This window comes from Balaenoptera acutorostrata, chromosome X (genome assembly GCF_949987535.1).
Source record: "Balaenoptera acutorostrata chromosome X, mBalAcu1.1, whole genome shotgun sequence".
Taxonomy (NCBI): Eukaryota; Metazoa; Chordata; class Mammalia; order Artiodactyla; family Balaenopteridae; genus Balaenoptera; species Balaenoptera acutorostrata.
The window spans coordinates 72,990,203-73,009,992 of NC_080085.1; positions in this window are offsets into that span (position 1 = coordinate 72,990,203).

Below are 19,790 nucleotides of genomic sequence, written 5' to 3' on the forward strand. Positions count from 1 at the left end.
TTTTTCTTATATAGATTTTTGCTTTTTTGTTACCATAAGGCTTACATAAAACATCTTGTAGTTATAACTGTTGTTTAAGCTGATAACCTTAATTGCATACGAAAGCTCTACCCTTTTATTCCCTCACACATATTTTATGTTTTTGATGTCAACTTTTATATTTTAATTATTAGCAAATTACTGTAGCTATAGTTATTTTTAATACTTTTGTCTTTTACATTAAATCTACAGTTTAATTTTATTCACACACTACTCTTTCCAGTGTTACTCTGAATCAGACTGCATACTTGCCTTTATTAGTGAGTTTTATACTTTCATCTTTCATATGTTTTCATGTTATTGATTAGTATCCTTTCATTTCCTTGAAGAAATCCCTTTAACATTTCTTGTAAGGCAGGTCTAGTGGTGATGAACCTCATTAGATTTTACTTGTCCAGGAAAATATCTCTTCATTTCTGAAGGACATCTTTGTCAGGCAGGTAAAGAATTCTTGGTTGCCAGGGTTTTTTGTTTGTTTGTTTGTTTGTTTTCTTTTAGCACTTTGATAATATCATTCCAGTGTCTCCTGGCCTGCCAGATTTCTGATAAGAAATCCGCTCATAGACTTATTGGTTTTCTCTTGTATGTGATAAGTCTCTTTTCTCTTTTTACTTTCAAAATTCACTCTTTGTTTTTGATTTTTTTACAGCTTAATTATAATGTGTCTTAGTGAAGTCTTCTTTGGGTGGCACCTGGCTGGGGATTTTTGAGCTTCATGAACTTGTATGTCCATATCCCTCCCCAGATTTAGAAATTTTACAGCCATCATTTCTTTAAATAATCTTTCTGCCCCTTTCTTTATTCTCCTTCTGGAACTCCAATTACATGTATATTAGGTCTCTTGATGGTGTCCCATAAATCTTTTAGGCTTTTTCCATTTCTTTTCATTTTTTTCTTTTTTTCTTCTAACTGTATAATTTCAAGTGATCTGTCTTCAAGTTCACAGATTCTTTCTTCTGCTTGGTCAAGTCTGATGTTTATACTCCCTATTTCTTTATTCATTCATTGTGTTCTTCAGCTCCATAATTTCTGTTTGTTCTTTGCTATGATTTCTATCTCTTTGTTAAACTTTTTGTTTTGTTCATGTATTGTAATCCTGATTTTGTTGTCTATATGTATTCTTTTATAACTCACTTATATTCCTTACAATACTTATTTTGAGCTCTTTGTTAGGCAATTCATCGATTTCCATTTTTTTAGAGCCAGTTATTGGAAAATTATTGTGTTCCCTTGCTGATGTCATGTTTCCTTGATTTTTCATGTTCCTTGAAGGCTTGTGTTACTGTGTTTGTATTTGAAAAAGCAGCCACCTCTTCCAGTCTTTACTGACTGGCTTTGGGAGAGAAATACCTTCAGCAGTCAGCCTTGCTGGGGATTCTGAAGCTCTCTCAGACCTTTTCTGTGGAAGTTCCTGCTCACACCTCTTATTCACACTTGGTGAGGAATTCTTAAGATTGTGTGTTCTTTCTTGGGCCCACACAACCAGGTCATGTGTTGAGAGCCTTCTATTTGTTTTCCCTAGGATGGTGCCTGAAATGCTCAGATTGTTGTGTTTTTTTCTAATACTGCAGAGTTGAGCCAGGTTTCTGTGCATTCTTGTGAGCCATTTACAAAGGCTCACACTTAAACACCATGGTGGCACAGCAGGACGTCCATGGGGGAGGAGAATGGGGATAAGGTGCAGAGGAAAGGCATCCCAATGAGCTCATGGGCAGGCTTCCTGTAGACCATGAAGTGTTTAGTAAGATCTGCAGCATTTTGATGAATTCTGAACCCTGGTTGTTGTGTTTCCAGTCTTTCCCAACCCTTCAGCTGTACTTATTACTTCAGTGTCCTGGGTGGGCTGAGAAAAACATGGGCCTCTTAGACAGTGTCCCACACAACTGGGGAAGTTCGGAGCTCACTCACTATACTGTCACTTTCCTCCATGGTAGAAATCAGAGTCCAAGGGAGTTTCTCTTGGCACTGAGCTATGTCACCTTGAGGGAGGTGTGGGTAATGTGAAACTATTCTTTTTTACCTTTTTTAATGCATGTAGTGCTGGATTCTTTTGCTCCAGCAGTGTGCTTGAACTTCTCCTCTGGACTTCTAGACTTCCACAAAGGTGCTCTTGTCCATGAATGATTGTCAAAATTTATTTTCTGTGGGGAGATGATGGTTGAAAACTTTTATTCTATCACCTTTCTAGTGTCATTCCTTTTTTTTCCATTTTAATATAGCCATATACAGCTGTAAATATCCCTGTAATCACTGCATTAGCTACATCTCATAAGTTTTGGTATGTTGTGTCTTTATTTTTATTCACCTCAAAGTATTGTTAATTTGTTCTGTGATTTCTTCATTTGTTATTTAGCGATGTATTGTTTAATTTCCAAATATTTGTGAATTTTACAAATTCTCTTTTTACACTTAGCTCTAATTTATATCTATTGTGGCTAGAGAATATATTTTCCCTGATTTTAATTCTTACAAATTTAGTCAGACTTTTTATGGTCTAGCATATGTTCTATCATGGAGAATATTTCAAGTGCATATGAGACAAATGTATATTCCCCTCTTTTTTGGTGGAATGTTCTACACATATCTGTTAGATCTACTTTTAGTATAGTGTTGTCCAATTCTCCCATTTCCTTTTTGTTCTTCTATCTAGCTATTCTGTCCAATATAAAAAGAGGATTATTGAAGTCTCCAAATAATTTTTGAATTGTCTATTGCACTTCTCCATTGTGTCAGCCTTTGTGTTGAGTATTTTAGTTTCTGTTCTAAGGTCATATATGTTTATAATTTTATAACTATCTGACAAATTTACCCTTTTATCATTATACAATATTCCTCTTTATTTCCAGTAATGGTTTTTGTTCCAAAGTCTATCTGATGCATTAATTCATTCCTCTCTGCAGGGATAGTTTTTGTTTTTGTTTTTAATATTTATTTATTTGGCTGTGCTGGGTCTTCACTGCAGCTTGCAGGAACTTCATTGCTGCATGTGGGATCTTCATTGCAGCATGCGAGATTTTTTTTAGTTGCGGCATATGGGCTCTTTAGTTGCAGCATGTGGGCTCTTTTTTTAGTTGCAGCATGTGGGCTCTTTTAGTTGTGGCATGTGGGCTCTTAGTTGCAGCATGCAGGATCTAGTTCCCTGACCAGGGATCGAACCCAGGCCCCCTGCATTGGGAGCATGGAGTCTTAACCACTGGACCACCAGGGAAGTCCCTCTGCAGGTATAGTTTTTTAAGGCCAGATTTTGAAGTTTGTTCTGACCACAGGAGAGGTCTTCTTTGCTATTCTTTCCCTGGGTACTCTCTGAAACTAGAGTTGACCGCCTCCTTTTATTTACTTACCACTAAAATCTTGATTGTTTTTGAGAGTGCCCTTAGACTCAAACTTCCCCATAGTCTGTTCTAAGTAAATTCAATCCCTTTAGAGGGAGCTTTGGAGCTGTCTGTTCTTACATCGTGTCTCTCTCTTTGAGCAAGATATCTGAGGCACAGCTCTGGATCTAGGGACAGGGACCATGGCTTATTTCTAATGGAGTAATAGTCCTATTTTATGAGCAAGTTACTGAATGGGAAGTATAGCCTCTGTCTTCTTGGTTTGCATCTCCCAGGGTGGAGCTCCTACCCTAGGAATGAGCTATGGTGAAGGATGACTTGGTCCCCAGTATTCTCTGCCTGCCACATATGAGGTATTGCTTACACTCTAGAAATGGAGGCTGGGTAGAGAAAGGGAGTCTTAGCTTCTTTGGTACAGTCACTTGGAATTTAGCCTTTGCCATATGGAGCTGGGGAGGATGAGAATTGCTGGTGGCCAGTTCCTCCAATGGGAAATACTGTAGCCCTTGATTAAGAGCTGGTGGTGAGGGAGCCTAATCTTCATGATAATACTCACCTGGAGTGGAACTTCCATCACACTGAGCTGGGAGGTGGGTGGAGGAGGGAACATACCATAGCTCAAGTGCCACTGACTATCCTCTTTCTTACCAAGATTTGGTAGATTTTCTAAAATAAATAAATAAATACGTTTATTTATTTTTTTACTTACTTACTTACTTACTTACTGAGTTGGCCAGAAAGTTCATTTGGGTTTTTCCGTAACATGTTATGGAAAAAACAGAATGAACTTTTTGGCCAACCCAATACTTAATTACTGTATGCCCTTAGGACAATTTCCAGAAATTTAAATTGTTGGTTTGTTAAAGAATAATTTTCAATAGGTGTATATGTTTCACTGTGGGCCTGGTCCATGGAGCTCCTCACACTGCCATTTCAGAAATAGATTTCTATTTTGGGATTTTTGAACATTATATTGCGTGCCTCTTGGTCTTTTTGAAATTATATGGCATTTTTGTGTTAGTATACAATTATTCATGTTGTACTCAAGTGGCACATTTTGAACAGCTTTATGTAGGTAGTGGCTCCAATATAAGTTCAACTTTAAAAAGTTTTGCAGTGTTGCCCTATCTGTTTCATGTTTGCACTGCACAGTAGCCATTATGGGAATAGGGCAGTGGTCTCTCCCATAGTCCAGTACCCACAATCTGTGCATGCTCTTTAGGGTTATATCTATAAATATGCAGTTCAAGGATCAGCTCCAGAGTTTATAAACAACTTTAATAGGTAAGTTCCCTAAGCCCTTCTGTCTATGATCTTCCCTGAACTTTTTGGTTCCCTGAGGTTCTCCTTTTCTGATTCTCTGGCCAGAGAGCTGAGACTTTATTTACCTTCCTCTACTGCACATTTTCCGAAAGTATGTCCTCATCAGGGGCAGCATGATGAGAAGAAATAAAACAACATGTGTTCACACCTCACTCTAGGGACCAAAAATCTCTGATGAAGAGCAAAATGCCCTCTGTTAGAGCTTTAGGTTCTTGCTGGCCCTTGTCGCTGCTGCCACTGCCACTACAGGATTTGCTTGCATGCTAGAGTGTAAGAGAATGAAGAAAAGGAAAAAAGAGAGAAAAATATCCTTGTTATTTCCATATACTCTCTGAGAGCTAGAAGATTCCATTTCCCACTCCTCTAGCCTTCCTGGAGCTTCCTTTGTCCACAGTAATTCACACTTCTCAGTTTAAGTCTACACTGAGTTCAGACCAGTTATTGCTAGAGGAAAAACATACTAAATTTGTCAATGGTTCTGTGGTACATTAAAATATAGCCTTCTTTTCCAATCCACCTGTTACTATTTTTTTTCAGAGTCATCAAATAGCTGATCCAAGCATTCTGTCCTAAGTTAATTATTTCATAGTGGGATAGACAGAAAGGAGTCCACTTACTCCATATTATCTAGACCAGAACCTCATAGATTTTCAAAAGATTCATTGTTATAATCCCTTACTACATCATTGCTTTATTTGTCCAAAATTTAGTCAGTGGGAACCCATTCAAGCCAGTTCCTTTGTCTTTCTGACATGATCATATTAGTTTCTGATCACTTCCTTGATTTCTGGAATAAAAATACTTTCCAGGCTTATTTTTCCCCAGACTTGAAATAAAACATTTGTTCAAAGATCTCTGGTTCACTTTAGTTGGGAATGGTATTAGTGGCAAAAACCTGGGCATGAAGTTTGCTTTTTGATACAGAGGTATCATCGTTTATAGGCCTTTTCAGTAGATAGATTTAGCATGGAGAGAGAAGGAAGAAGAGGGGGAGGGGTAGGAGGGAGAAGAAGGAGGGGAGAGGAGGAGAGGGGAAGTAAGGGAGTATTAGACATATTTCTAATCACATCTTCATACTGATCCTTCCAACTAAAACCAAACTCCACAGGGCTCTTTTTTACCTTCCTTTACTTTATATTTCATGTCATTTTACTCATAGCTAGGAGCCTAGCACCCACAAACTTAATATATTTGCTCATTTGCTCTATTCTATTGTACAAGCCACTAAAATAATTTAGAATTACGACCCCAATGCCACCATGAACAACAAACTTAAGTTCAAGATTTCTTTGAAGTTCTTTATGAACTTGGAATATATGCTACTAACTGTGTTTTCTCAGTGTACTTGGAATATATTCTACTAAGTGTGAATTAATTAGCAAGCAATCAACCTGGTTAGGCTCAGACCACAATTTCTCTCATGCTTAGCTCAGGGGCAAGCCTGAAATTTTTGAGTATTCATACACAGACTAGCGAACCTTTCTCCAACTTTCTCTAAACAAAGATTATTTCCTCAATCTTCAGCCCCCAGGGCTTTCTATTACTGCTTCCTCTGAACAAGAAGACTAGGTATCTAACAATTTTAGCCTCCAGAACTGCATCAACTGCTTTGCTTCTCAGCAACTGAATCTTACCCTCAGGGCAAAGTTATGAGCGATAAAACCAAAAAACTAGGAAACTCAACTGTATGGAGTCATATATCAAAATATTGACTCCTATACACATTTTACTTGCTTTTGTTTACTATTCAGAATCCTTATGTAGTTTTTAAAAAATTTTTTTATTGTGGTAAAAGTCACATAATATAAAACATACTTTTTTAACCATATTTAACTGTACAGTTTAGTGCTACTAAGTACATTCACATTGTTGTTCAGCTCTCACCATCATCCATCTCCCGAATTTTTCACCTCCCTAAACTGAAACTCTGTCTTCATTAAACACTAACTCCCCATTCCCCTTCCCTACCCAACCCCAGCCCCTGGCCCCTGGCATCTACCAATGTACTTTATGACTCTATGAATTTGATTATTCTAGGTACCTTGTATAAGTGGAATGAAACAGTATTTGTCTGCACCTAATGTATATCGGAATGCATTTTTAAGGTTAACAATATATGTCCTGCAAACAGATTGTACTGTCTTTTTTCCCCCTGTGCTATACAATAGGCCATCATCAGCCATCTACTTCATACATAGTAGTGTACATATGTCAATCCCAATCTCCCAATCCATCCCACCCCTCCTCCCCCTTGGTGTCCATATGTTTGTTCTCTACTTCTGTGTCTCTATTTGTGCTTTGCAAATAGGTTCACCTGTACCATTTTTCTAAATTCCACATATATGCATTAATGTAAAATATTTGTTTTTCTCTTTCTGACTTACTTCAGTCTGTATGACAGTCTCTAGGTCCACCCATGTCTCTGTAAAAGGCACAATTTTGTTCCTTTTTATGGCTGAGTAATATTCCATTGTGTATATGTACTACATCTTCTTTATCCATTCCTCTGTTGATGGGTATTTAGTTTGCTTCCATGTCTGGGCTATTGTAAATAGTGCTACAATGAACATTGGGGTGCATGTATCTTTTGGAATTATGGTTTTCTCCGAGTATATGCCCAGGAGTGGGATTGCTGGGTCGAATGGTAGTTCTATTTTTAGTTTTGTAAGGAACCTCCATACTGTTCTCCATAGTGGCCATATCAATTTACATTCCCACCAAAAGTGTAGGAGAGTTCTCTTTTCACCACACCCACCCCAGCATTTATTGTTTGTAGATTTTTTGATGATGGCCATTCTGACCAGTGTGAGGTGGTACATCATTGTAGTTTTGGTTTGCATTTCTCTAATAATTAGCTATGTTGAGCATCTTTTCATGTGCCTCTTGGCTATCTGTATGTTTTCTTTTGAGAAAAGTCTACTTAAGTCATCTGCCCATTTTTTGATTGGGTTGTTTGTTTCTTTGATATTGAGCTGCATGAACTGTTTGTTTATTTTGGAGATTAATCACTTGTCAGTTGCTTCATTTACAAATATTTTCTCCAATTCAATGGGTTGTCTTTTGGTCTTGTTTATGGTTCCGTTTGCTGTGCAAAAGCTTTTAAGTTTAATTAGGTCCCATTTGTTTATTTTTGTTTTTATTTTCTTACTCTAGGAGGTGGGTCAAAAAATATCTTGCTCTGATTTATGTGAGAGAGTGCTCTGCCTATGTTTTTCTCTAAGAGTTTTATAGTGTCCAACCTTACATTTAGGTCTTTAATCCATTTTGAGCTTATTTTTGTGCATGGTGTTAGGGAGTGTTGTAATTTCATTCTTTTACATGTAGCTGTCCAGTTTTCCCAGCACAAATTATTGAAGACACTGTCTTTTCTCCATTGTGTATCCTTGCCTCCTTTGTCATAGATTAGTGCCCACAAGTGCATGGGTTTATGTCTGGACTTTGTATCCTGTTCCACTGATCTATATTTCTGTTTTTGTGCCAGTACCATACTGTCTTGATTACTGTAGCTTTGTAGGATAGTCTGAAGTCAAGGAACCTAATTCTTCCAGCTCCATTTTTCCTTCTCGAGATTGCTTTGGCTATTCATGGTCATTTGTGTTACCATACAAATTGTAAAATTTTTTGTTCTAATTCTGTGAAAAACACCATTGGTAATTTGAGAGGGATTGCATTGAATCTCTAGGCTGCTTTGGGTAGTATAGTCATTTTCACAATATTTATTCTTCCAAACCAAGAACATGTCTATCCCTCCATCTGTTTGTGTCGTCTTTTATTTCTTTCATCAGTATCTTATAGTTTTCTGGGTACAGGTCTTTTGCCTCCCTAGGTATGTTTATTCCTAGGTATCTTATTCTTTTTGTTGCAATGGTAAATGGGATTGTTTCCTTAATTTCTCTTTCTGATCTTTCACTGCTAATGTATAGGAGTGAAAGAGATTTCTGTGCATCAGTTTTGTATTCTGCAAATTTACCAAATTCATTGATGAACTGTAGTAGTTTTCTGGTGACATCTTCAGGGTTTTATATGTATAGTGTCATGTCATCTGCAAACTGTGAGAATTTTACTTCTTCTTTTCCAATTTGGATGTCTTTTATTTCTTTTTCTTCTCTGATTGCTATGGCTAGGACTTCCAAAACTATGTGGAATCATAGTGGTGATAGTGGACCTCCTTGTCTTGTTCCTGATCATAGAGGAAAAGCTTTCAGGTTTTCACCATTGAGAACGATGTTAGCTGTGGGTTTGTCATATATGACCTTTATTATGTTGAGGTAGATTCCCTCCATTACCACTTTCTGGAGAGTTTTTAATCATATATGAGTGTTGAATTTTGTCAAAAGCTTTTTCTGCATCTATTGAGATGATCATATGGTTCCTATTCTTCAATTTGTTAATATGGAGTATCACATTGATTGATTTGTGTATATTGAAGGATACTTGCAGCCCTGGGATAAATTCCACTTGATCATGGTGTATGATCCTTTTAATGTGTTGTTGGATTCTGTTTGCTAGCATTTTGTTAAGGACTTTTGCATCTATGTTCATCAGTGATATTGGCCTGTAATTTTCTTTTTTTGTGGTATCTTTGTCTGGTTTTGTTATCAGGGTGATGGTGGCCTCGTAAAATGAGCTTCGAAGTGTTCCTTCGGCTGCAATTTTTTGGAAGTGTTTGAGAAGGATGGGTGTTAGCTCTTCCTTAATTGTTTGGTAGAATTCACCTGTGAAGCCATCTGGTCCTGGACTATCATTTGTTGGAAGATTTTTAATAACAGTTCCATTACTTGTGACTAGTCTGTTCATATTTTCTATTTCTTCATGGTTCAGTCTTGGGAGATTGTACCTTTCTAAGAATTTGTCCATTTCCTCCAGGTTATCCATTTTATTGGCATTGCTTGTAGTAGTCTCTTATGATCCTTTGTATTTCTGCAGTGTCAGTTGTAATTTCTTCTGTTTCATTTCTAATTTTAATGATTTGAGTCCTCTCAGTTTTTTGATTGATGAGTCTGGCTAATGGTTTGTCAATTTTGTTTATCTTCTCAAAGACCCAAAAGAACTTTGATTTAATGTTTGTATCTTGTGTGAGGTAGGGATACAACTTAATTCTTTTCCATGTGGCATTCCAGTTGTTCAAGAACCATTTGTTGAAAAGACTATTCTTTCCTGATGGATTTGGCCCCCTTGTTGGAATCCAATTAGACAGAGATTTATGGGTTTACTTCTAGACTCTCTCAACTCTATTCCATTGACCTATGTCTATCTATATGCCAGTACCACACTGCCTTGATTACCACAGTAGTTTAAGTTTTGAAACCAAGAAATGTGAGGTTTTCAGATTTATTCTTCTTTTTCAATATTATTTTGGTTATTCTTGAGCCCTTGCAATTTCATATAGCTCTAAGGATCTGTTTTTCCATTTCTTTGAAAAGGGTAGTTGGAATTTTGATAGAGTTTACATTTAATATGTAGATCACTTTGTGTAGTATTGACATCTTAATTGTATTTCTTCCAATCTGTGAACATGAATAAAAGACAAAGAAGGACATTACAGAATGATAAAGGGGTTAGCCAACCAAGAAGATATAACAATTGTATTTATATATATGCCACCCCAACATAGAAGCACTAAAATATATAAAGCAAATATTAACAGATCTAAAGGGATAAATTGACAGCAACACAATAGTTGTAGGAGACGTTAACATCCCACTTACATCAATGCATACATCATCTGGATGGAAATCAATAAGGAAACATAGACCTTAAAAAACACATTAGAGCAGATGGAGTTGATGGATATATACAAAACATTCCATCCCAAAGCATCAGAATACACATTCTCCTCAAGTGCACATGGAACATTCTCCAGGATATGTAACATGTTAGGCTACAAAACAAATCTCAGTAAATTCAAGAAGATTGAAATCATATTAGGCATCTTTTCTGATCACGGTGCTATGAAACTAAAAATAAATTACAAGAGGAAACAGAGAAAACCACAAAAAAGTGGAGATAAAACAACATGCTATTGAACAACCAATGAATCATTGAAGAAATTTAAAAAGAGATTCAAAAATTTGTAGAAACAAATGAAAGCAGAAATATGACATACAAAAATCTATGGTATGCAGCAAAAGCAGGTCTAAGAAGGAAGTTCATAGCAATACAGTCCTACCTCAAGGAACTAGAAAAATCTCAAATAAACAATGTAACCTTACACCTAAAGAAACTTGAAAAAGAAAAGCTAATGGAGCCTTAAGTTAGTAGAAGAAAGGAAATAATAAAGATCAAAGAGGCAACCTGTAAACATGGATGTTTTTCCATTTACTTAGGTCTTTAATTTTTTTCAGCCATATTTTGTACTTTTCAGTATAAAAATCTTTCACCTCTTTGGTTAAATTTGTTCCTCAGCATTTGATTCTTTTGGATGCTATTGCAAGTGGAATTGCTCACTTAATTTCCTTTTTGAATAGTTCATTGCTGGCAAAATAAAACTGATTTTTTATGTTGATCTTAAACCCTGTAACTTTCCTGAATTTTTAAAGTTATCTGATATAGTTTTCCTCGGATTCTTTAGATTTTTTATATGTAAAATCATATCATCTGAGAAGAGATACTGTATTTCTTCTTTCCAATGTGGATGACTTTTATTTCTTATTTAAGTCTAACTGCTGTGGCTAAAACTTCCAGTAATTGTTAAATAGAACATTCAACATAGGTGAAACAGGTAAAGAAGGTGAATGTGGTCATCTTTGTTTTATTCTTGATTCTAAGACAAAAACCTTCAGTCTTTCACCGTTAAGTATAATGTCAGCTGTGGGTTATTCATAAATGGCATTTATCATTTTGAAGGTGTTCTCTTCTATTCCTAGTTTTCTGAGTGTTTTTGTCATGAAAAGGTGTAGAATTTAATCAAATGCTCTTCCTACATCAATTGTAATGATCTGTGGTTTTCCCTTACATTATGTTAATGTGGTATATAACATTGATTGGTTTTCTTATGTCGAATCCCACTTGTTCATGACATATCCTTTTAACATGCTGTCAGATTCAGTTTGCTAGCATTTTGTTAAGGATTTTTCCATCTATATTTATAACAGGTATATTTTTGGCAACTTTATTTTCTTTGATGTGTTTATCTGGCTCTGATATAAGGATAATACTGACTTCATAGAATGAGTTAGGAAGTGTTCCCTCCTCTTCAACTTTTCAGAAGAGTTTGAGAAGGATTGGTGCTAATTCTTGAATTTTAATAGAATTAACCAGAGGAGCTATCTGAACCTTAGACTTTCCTTTGTCCAGAGGTTTTTGATTACTGGTTCAAACTCTTCTCTACTTAACATTCTTTTGATATTTCTATTTCTTTTTTAGTCAGTTTAGATAATTTGTGTGTTTCTAGGAATTACTTTATCTTATATAGGTTATCTAATATTTTTGTACAGTTGACCCTTGAATAACACAGGTTTGAATTGTGAGGGCCCACTAATATGCAGAATTTTTTTCAAAAAATAAATACTACAGTACTATACAATCCACAGTTGGTTGAATCTTGGATGTGGAACTGCAGATATGGAAGGTCATCTGTAAAGTTATATGTGGATTTTTGACTGTATGGAGGGTCAGCAGCCCTAACCCCTGACTTGTTCAAAGATCAATTATATACAATTGTTCTTATTATATGTTATTTTTTTCCAGTAAGGTTGGTAGTGTTGTCCTCACTTTTGTTTCTGATTTAGCTATTTGTGTCTTTCTTCTTATATTCTTTATCAGCTTAACTAACAGTTTGTCAACTTTATTGCTCCTTTCAAAGAATCAACTTTTGGTTTCATTAGTTCTCTATTGTTTTTCTATTCTCCATGTCCACTCTAATCCTAATTATTTTCTTCTTCTGCTAGCTTTATGTTTAGTTTGCTCTTCTTTTCCTAGTTCTTAAAGATGTTGATTCAGATTATTGATTTGAGACCTGTCTTCTTTTTTAATATAGGTATTTATAGACATATCTATTACCTTGATCATTGCTTTCACTGAATCACATAAATTTTCATATGTTGTGTTTTTATTTGCATTTGTCTCTAAGTATTTTGTGATTTCCCTTATGAGTCTTACTTGGAACTATTTGTTGTTTAAGAGTGTGTGGTTTAATTTCCATATATTTGTGAATTTTCTGGTTTTCTTTCTGTTATTGATTTCTAATTTATCCCATTACAGTTGTGAGATCTTTTGTATAATTTTACTCTTTAAAAATGTATTTAGACTTGTTTTGTGGTCTAACATATGATCTTCCTGGAGAACTTTCCCTGTGCACCTGAGAAGACTGTGTATTCTGCTGTTGATGGGTAGCATGTTCTTTATATGTCTGTTAGGTCTAATTAGTTTATATTTATCTTCAAGTGTTCTATTTCTTTATATACCTTGTGTCTAGATGTTTCATCCATTATTAAAAGTAGAACATTGAAGTATCCAGCTATGATTGTTGAACTATCTCACCCTTCAATTCTGTCAATGTTTTTTTTTTATTCTTCATATATTTTGGAGGTCTGTTGTTCAGTACATACATGTTTATCATAGTTATATTTTCTTGGTGAATTCAACATTTTAACAATATATTATATAATATCCTTCTTTGTCTTTTATAACAGCTTCCGACTTAAAGTTTATTTTCAATGATATTAGTATAGTCACCCCAGTTCTCTTCTGCTTATTATTTACATACAATGCATTTTTCCATCCCTTCACTTTAAACCTATGTGTCTTTGGATCTAATGTAAGTCTTTTTTAAGCAAAATATAGTTGAATTTTTCCTTCATTCTACAATCTCTGCCTTTTGACTGTACTGTTTAATCTATTTATATTTAAATTAATTAAAGATAAATTAGGACTTACTTCTGTCATTTTGCTATTTACTCTGTATGTCCTATAGACTTTTGTCCCTCATTTCCTCCATTACTAACTTCTTTTGTGTTCATTTTTGCAGTGATATATTTTAATTTCCTTCTCATTTCCTTTTATGTATACTCTATAGATATTTACTTTGTGGTTATCTTGTGGATTGTATATAATATCGTAAAGTTGAAACAATCTAATTTGAATAAATACCAACTTAAGTGCAAGTGCATATAAGCATCCCACTCCTACACAGCTCAGTCTCCCCTTTCTGTTATCAAAGTAACAAACTACATCTTTATACATTTTGTGCCCAGTAACATAGGATTTAGATAGATTTTAATTATTTTATTCATTTGTTTATTTAATCCTATGGGAAATGTAGAGATATGAACCAAAATAACACTAATACTGCATTTTCTCTTTGCCCATGTATTTACCTTTATTGGAGAGCTTTATTTCTTTATATGGATTCTATCTCTGTCTAGCATACTTTTGGTTCTTTTTTTTTTAACATCTTGATTAGAGTATAATTGCTTTACAATGGTGTGTTAGTTTCTGCTTCATAACGAAGTGAATCAGTTATACATATACATATGTCCCCATATCTCTTCCCTCTTGCAACTCCCTCCCTCCAGCCCTCCCTATCCCACCCCTCTAGGTGGTCACAAAGCACCGAGCTAATCTGCCTGTGCGATGCAGCTGCTTCCCGCTACCTATCTATTTTACGTTTGGTAGTGTATATATGTCCATGTCACTCTCTCACTTTGTCCCAGCTTACCCTTCCCCCTCCCCGTATCCTTAAGTCCATTCTCTAGTAGGTGTGCATCATTATTCCCATCTTGCCTCTAGGTTTTTCTGACCTTTTTTTTTTCTTTCTTTCCTTTTTTAGATTCCATATATATGTGTTAGCTTACGGTATTTGTTTTTCTCTTTCTGACTTACTTCACTCTGTATGACGGTCTCTAGGTCCATCCACCTCACTACAAATAACTCAGTTTCGTTCCGTTTTATGGCTGAGTAATATTCCATTGTATACATGTGCCACATCTTCTTTATCCATTCATCCAATGATGGACATTTAGGTTGCTTCCATGTCCTGGCTATTGTAAATAGAGCTGCAATGAACATTTTGGTACATGACTCTTTTTGAATTATGGTTTTCTCAGGGTATATGCCCAGTAGTGGGATTGCTGGGTCGAATGGTAGTTCTATTTTTAGTTCTTTAAGGAACCTCCATACTGTTCTCCATAGTGGCTGTATCAATTTACATTCCCACCAACAGTGCAAGAGTGTTCCCTTTTCTCCACACCCTCTCCAGCATTTACTGTTTGTAGATTTTTTGATGATGGCCATTCTGACCAGTGTGAGATGATATCTCATTGTAGTTTTTATTTACATTTCTCTAATGATTAATGATGTTGAGCATTCTTTCATGTGTTTGCTGGCAATCTGTATATCTTCTTTGGAGAAATGTCTATTTAGGTCTTCTGCCCATTTTTGGATTGGGTTGTTTGTTTTTTTGATATTGAACTGCATGAGTTACTTGTATGTTTTGGAGATTAATCCTTTGTCAGTTCCTTCATTTGCAAGTATTTTCCCCCATTCTGAGGGTTGTCTTTTGGTCTTGTTTATGGCTTCCTTTTCTGTGCTAAAGCTTTTAAGTTTCATTAGGTCCCATTTGTTTATTTTTGTTTTTATTTCCATTTCTCTAGGAGGTGGGACAAAAAGGATCTTGCTGTGATTTATATCTTAGAGTGTTCTGCCTATGTATTTCTCTAAGAGTTTGATGGTGTCTGGCCTTACATTTAGGTCTTTAATCCATTTTAAGTTTATTTTTGTGTATGTTGTTAGGGAACATTCTAATTTCGTTCTTTTACATGTAGCTGTCCAGTTTTCCCAGCACCACTTATTGAAGAGGCTGTCTTTTCTCCACTGTATATTCTTGCCTCCTTTATCAAAGATAAGGTGACCATATGTGTGTAGTTTTATCTCTGGGCTTTCTGTCCTCTTCCATTGATCTATATTTCTGTTTCTGTGCCAGTACCATACTGTCTTGATTACTGTAGCCCTGTAGTATAGTCTGAAGTCAGGGAGCCTGATTCCTCCAGCTCCGTTTTTCTTTCTCAAGATTGCTTTGGCTATTCTGGGTCTTTTGTGTTTCCATACAAATTGTAAATTTTTTTGTTCTAGTTCTGTGAAAAATGCCAGTGGTAGTTTGATAGGGATTGCATTGAATCTGTAGATTGCTTTGGGTAATAGAGTCATTTTCACAATGTTGATTCTTCCAATCCAAGAACATGTTCTATCTCTCCAAATATTTATATCATCTTTAATTTCTTTCATCAGTGTCTTATAATTTTCTGCATACAGGTGTTTTGTCTCCTTAGGTAGGTTTATTCCTAGGTATTTTTTTCACTTTGTTGCAATGGTAAACGGGAGTGTTTTCTTAATTTCACTTTCAGATTTTTCATCATAAATGTATGGGAATGCAAGAGGTTTCTGTGCATTAATTTTGTATCCTGCTACTTTACCAAATTCATTGATTAGCTCTAGTAATTTTCTGGTAGCATCTTTAGGATTCTCTATGTATAGTATCATGTCATCTGCAAACAGTGACAGCTTTATTTCTCATTTTCCAATTTGGATTCCTTTTATTTTTTTTTCTTCTCTGATTGCTGTGGCTAAAACTTTCAAAACTATGTTGAATAATAGTGGTAAGAGTGGGCAGCCTTGTCTTGTTCCTGATCTTAGTGGAAATGGTTTCAGTTTTTCACCATTGAGGACGATGTTGACTGTGGGTTTGTCATATAAGGCCTTTATTATGTTGAGGAAAGTTCCCTCTATGCCTACTTCTGGAGGGTTTTTATCATAAATTGGTGTTAAATTTTGTCAAAAGCTTTCTCTGCGTCGATTGAGATGATCATATGGTTTTTCTCCTTAAATTTGTTAATATGCTGTATCACGTTGAATGATTTTCATATATTGAAGAATCCTTGCATTACTGGGATAAACCCCACTTGATCATAGTGGATGACCCTTTTAAAGAGCTGTTGGATTCTGTTTGCTAGTATCATGTTGAGGACTTTTGCATCTATGTTCATCAGTGATATTGGCCTGTAGTTTTCTTTCTTTGTGACATCTTTGTCTGGTTTTGGTATCAGGGTGATGGTGGCCTCGTAGAATGAGCTTGGGAGTGTTCCTCCCGCTGCTATATTTTGGAAGAGTTTGAGAAGGATAGGTGTTAGTTCTTCTCTAAATGTTTGTTACAATTCCCCTGTGAAGCCATCTGGTCCTGGGCTTTTGTTTGTTGCAAGATTTTTAATCACAGTTTCAATTTCAGTGTTCATGATTGGTCTGTTCATATTTTCTATTTCTTCCTGGTTCAGTCTCACAAGATTGTGCATTTCTAAGAATTTGTCCTTTTCTTCCAGGTTGTCCATTTTATTGGCATAGAGTTGCTTGTAGTAATCTCTCATGATACTTTGTATTTCTGCAGTGTCCGTTGTTACTATTCCTTTTTCATTTCTAATTCTATTGATTTCAGTCTTCTCCTTTTTTTTCTTGATGACTCTGGCTAATGGTTTATCAGTTTTGTTTATCTTGTCAAAGAACCAGCTGTTAGTTTTATTGATCTTTGCTATCGTTTCCTTCATTTCTTTTTCATTTATTTCTGATCTGATCTTTATGATTTCTTTCCTCTGCTAACTTTGGGAATTTTTTGTTCTTCTTTCTCTAATTGCTTTAGGTGTAAGGTTAGGTTGTTTATTTGACGTGTTTCTTGTTTCTTAAGGTAGGCTTGTATAGCTATAAACTTCCCTCTTAGAACTGCTTTTGCTGCATCCGATAGGTTTTGGGTCATTGTGTTTTCATTGTCATTTGTTTCTAGGTATTTTTTTATTTCCTCCTTGATTTCTTCAGTGGTCTCTTGGTTATTAAGTAGTGTGATGTTTAGCCTCCATGCGTTTGTATTTCTTACAGATTTTTTCCTGTAATTAATATCTAGTCTCATAGTGTTGTGGTCGGAAAAGATACTTGATATTATTTCGATTTTCTTAAATTTACCAAGGCTTGATTTGTGACCCAAGATATGATCTATCCTGGAGAACGTTCCATGAGCCCTTGAGAAGAATGTGTATTCTGTTGTTTTTGGATGGAACATCCTATAAATATCAATTAAGTCCATCTTGTTTAATGTATCATTTAAAGCTTGTGTTTCCTTATTTATTTTCATTTTGGATGATCTGTCCATTGTTGAAATTGGGGTGTTAAAGACACCTACTATGATTGTTTTACTGTCCATTCAGCCAGTCTATGTTTTTTGGTTGGAGCAATTATTCCATTTACATTTAAGGTAATTATCAATATGTATGTTCCTATTACCAGTTTCTTAATTGTTTTTGGTTTGTTATTGTAGGTCTTTTCCTTCTCTTGTGTTTCCTGCCTATAGAAGTTCCTTTAGCATTTGTTGTAAAGCTGGTTTGGTGGTGCTGAATTCTCTTAGCTTTTGCTTGTCTGTAAAGGTTTTAATTTCTCCATCAAATCTGAATGAGATCCTTGGTGGATAGAGTAATCTTGGTTGTAGGTTTTTCCCCTTCATCACTTTAAATATGTCCTGCCACTCCCTTCTGTATTGCAGAGTTTCTTCTGAAAGATCAGCTGTTAACCTTACGGGTATTCCCTTGTGTGTTATTGGTTGCTTTTCCCTTGTTGCTTTTAATATTTTTTCTTTGTATTTAATTTTTGATGGTTTGATTAATATGTGTCTTGGCATAGTTCTCCTTGGATTTATCCTGTATGAGACTCTCTGTGCTTCCTGGACTTGATTAAATATTTCCTTTCCCATATTAGGGAAGTTTTCAACTATAATCTCTTCAAATATTTTCTCAGTCCCTTTCTTTTTCTCTTCTTCTTCTGGGATCCCTATAGTTTGAATGATGGTGCATTTAATGTTGTGTCAGAAATCTGTGAGACTGTCCTCTATTCTTTTCATTCTTTTTCTTTATTCTGCTCTGCTGTAGTTATTTCCACTATTTTATCTTCCAGGTCACTTATCTGTTCTTCTGCCACAGTTATTCTGCTATTGATCCCTTCTAGAGAATTTTTAATTTCATTTATTGTGTTGTTCATGATTGTTTGTTTGCTCTTTAGTTCTTATAGGTCCTTGTTAAATGTTTCTTGCATTTTGTCTATTCTATTACCAAGATTTTGGATCATCTTTACTATCATTATTCTGAATTCTTTTTCAGGTATTCTGCCTATTTCCTCTTCATTTGTTACGTCTCGTGGGTTTTTGTCTTGGTCCTTCATCTGCTGTGTGTTTCTCTGTCTTCTCATTTTGCTTAACTTACTGTGTTTGTGGTCTCCTTTTTGCAGGCTGCAGGTTCGTAGTTTCCATTGTTTTTGGTGTCTGTCCCCAGTGGCTAAGGTTGGTTCTGTGTGTTGTGTAATGTCTAGCATACTTTTGTTTCATCCTGAAGGATTTCCTTTAAGATTTTTTTTTATATAGTAGGTCTACTAGCTTTTCTGGGAACTTCCTGTTTTCTACTTCTTCTTTTTTTTTTCTACTTCATTTTTGAAGAACTGTTTTACCAGATATAGAATTTTGGCTAACAGATTTTACTTTTTGCTCTCAGCAGGTTAAATATATCATCCCATTACCTTCAGACCTCCATGGTTCTGATGAGAAATAAACTATTAATCTTATTGAGAATTCCTTTTACTCATGATTTGCTTGCTGCTTTCACAATTCTCTATTTGCCCTTGGCTTTTGACATTTTGTTTACATCTCTTTTGGATCTCTTTGGGTTTATCCTACTTAGAATTTATTGAGTTTATTGAATGTGTATATTCATATCTTTCATCAAACTTGGGAAGTTTTTGTAACTTATTTCTCATATATTCTTTACATCATTCTATTTTTCTCTCTAGTCTCCTTCTTGGACTCACCTATGTTGGTTTGCTTGCTGGTATCCCACAGGTCTCTAGTTCTGTTCACTGTTCTTCATTCTTTTTTTCTTTCTGATCTCAGACATGATAATTTCAATTGTCCTACCTTGAAGTTTACTGATTATTTCTTCTACCTGATCAATTCTGTTGTTAAACCACTCTGGTGAATTCTTCACTCATTTATTTTACTTTTCAGCTCCAGAATTTGTTTGTTCTCTTCTATAATTTCTATTTTTTTATTGATATTCTTATTTTCTTCATATATCATTT